The sequence below is a fragment of the Coffea arabica genome, chromosome 9e, assembly GCF_036785885.1.
Source record: "Coffea arabica cultivar ET-39 chromosome 9e, Coffea Arabica ET-39 HiFi, whole genome shotgun sequence".
Lineage (NCBI taxonomy): Eukaryota > Viridiplantae > Streptophyta > Magnoliopsida > Gentianales > Rubiaceae > Coffea > Coffea arabica.
The window spans coordinates 34,134,191-34,136,888 of record NC_092327.1 but is presented as its reverse complement, the minus strand read 5'-3'; positions in this window follow the sequence as shown (position 1 = coordinate 34,136,888).

Genomic DNA, 2,698 nt, shown 5'->3' with positions numbered 1-2,698 from the left:
TAGATTCATTCTTCTTCAACATAAGTCCATCTTAACACTCAAGGTTACTTTTTCTCCCAATCATGAACCCATTCTTCTTCGACATCCAAATTAGATATCGGATCCCTGCCAATTCTTAGCTCCTTGTTCTAATACCCACGTGACCTCCTGCCAAACTCTTGGCCCACCCAGTCCAACACCAATCAAATTCCTTGGCACTTTAGTCTACCACTAAGAACAAAATTTCACTTATCCAACTCCGAGAAGAATCCACTTGGTAATAAGTAACATCAGCCATACTCATTGACACTTCAATCTACCACTAAGAAGAGAATTTCACCGGTCCACCTCCGAGAAAAATCCACTTACTAATGAGTAACCCAGTCTAGTACAAACCAAAATTTGGACCCTTGCCAACTCTTAGTTAAGGGTGTTCATCGACCGATAATCGGAAATTTGGTAAAAAAAATTTCAGTAATTCGAGAATCAATTTTTTAAGGCCAATATCCGATTATCGTCCAAACTTTAGTTTGGTAAGTTGCATCAAAGAACCAATAATTCAGTAATATCCGAAATGCAACATGTCAATAGTGATTTAAAATATTTTAATTTTCTCTAAAAGGTTGTTGTAAAAAAATAATATCCCATATGTTTTTCCAACAAAATTCAATCAACTTATCTCAAACATTGATATACAAAAAATAGTAATAATAATTAGGTTCATAATTCTAAGTCGTAACTCATAATCTAAATTCTTAACAACATTGAAATAAACAAGAACTCCAAATTAAGTTGTCAAGCTAAACTCCAACATGTTAACTTCCAACAAAATTTGACTTCCAAGTACGGTTATAGTTATGTTAGATAATTAGTAATTACTAATTAGTATTTGAAGATTTACTCTTATATTTAGTAATATATATATATATATATGTATGTATATACACACACATATATTGTACATGTCTATAACATTATATTATAAAAATTTCAATAATTTAGCCAGTAATTAGTAATCTATATTTAATATTTTTCTCCCAACCATTTTACCAAATATTATATTTCGGTTCTTTCAAATTCCATTTTACCGAAATCCAACTTCAAGAAGAATTCACTTACTAACAATGTTATTGAACTCGGACTGGATAGCGACTCAACTAAACTATTGAGTCAAGGATCAATTGGTCGGATTGGTCGGACTGTTCTAAAAAATCCGCTGACATCGGCATGATGTCATAATTATTTTATATTTTTATAAGTTTTAGAAATATTGAAATTAAGTTGTTAGTTATATTTGGCCAGCCATAAAAAATGTAAATTTTCTATATACACCTAATAATTATATATAAAAATGTAAATTTATTGTTAAAATATGTCCATTCTCCAAAACTACTTGAAAAATAAATTAAAATAAATTAATGCAAGTTAGAATCACAGATGCTAAATTGATAAGATCATAGCGATAAAAATATCCTGATTTAAAGATCATTCAAGAAAGCGAGTGCTTTTGATATTTACACTAAGTAAGTGGGTTTACTTATGCCTATCAATCAATGAAAGTGTTACAATTTAGGTAACTTAAATTATGTTTGGGAAAAAGAAGAAAAAAAAGTTTGAGAACCGAGTTAACTAGTCGTATCGGGTCACTGGTTTACCCGATTTTTGACATTTTTGACTAATTTTTGACCAAAGAGGTTTTGTGCTACAAACCAATTCGAGAAGAAGGCCAATTCATGGTCGGACCGATCAAACCAGCTAGTCCAATCCAGGTCTAACAGCATTGCAGTTACTAATGAATAGCTTATTAAAGAGCACCCTAATCTTGTAAGAGAGACTCTAATACTACTTATTAGGGAGCAAAAACTTGAAAGAGCCTACCAATTAAAGAGCCAATATATAAGTTGAGAATCAAATGTTGATCTAAAAGTTTAAATTGTTAAGCCTCGGGTCATTAGTTGCATATTAAAAACTCTTTCTCCATCTCTCAAACCAACTTAGGATATAATTCCATACTCATGAATCTAATGTCACGTACTAATGAGACAAACTTGCTAATCAAATTGCTGGGGTTTGGACAAAACCGACAGCAATCTTACCCCTATTAAGTTATAAACCTAAAAAAAGTTGTAAAATTTCAAAATTCTCAGAAAGAAAGCCCCACGTGGCACGGGGGTGAGTCCTAATAGTACTAATAAAGTCTTAGTAATGAACTCAAGCTACTTAGGTCGATAGTAACTTCTCCCTAAATTATTTTTGTTGTCAAATTTATTTCCTTGTTATCTTTACACAATTCTATGAGCTTTTTTAAGTGCTCTAGCTTCCATATTTATTAGTTAATAAATTGTTATGGTACTTTCATTGTTATTTTTCCAAAAGATCCATGTTTAATTCTTTATTTGCAATTAAGCCCTTTCTATCATAATAAATACCAATGCAATGATACTTACTCAAATGCGCATTATACTTCACTATATATAACTATATATATATATATATATATATATATACTCAAAAATGAAACTTCATCTGTAAACATGATGAATATAAAATTATATACTTAAAAGTGGAAGCCATGTCACACTTTTTTGTTTTTTTATCAAAGCCCAAGTTGTTAGAGGGGATGTAGTGTCACACTTGATGTCATAAACATTTTTCAAACATTGAAATTGGTCAGGAGCATAAAAGATTCATGAATGTATCATTGTTTGGAAAGTCAGTT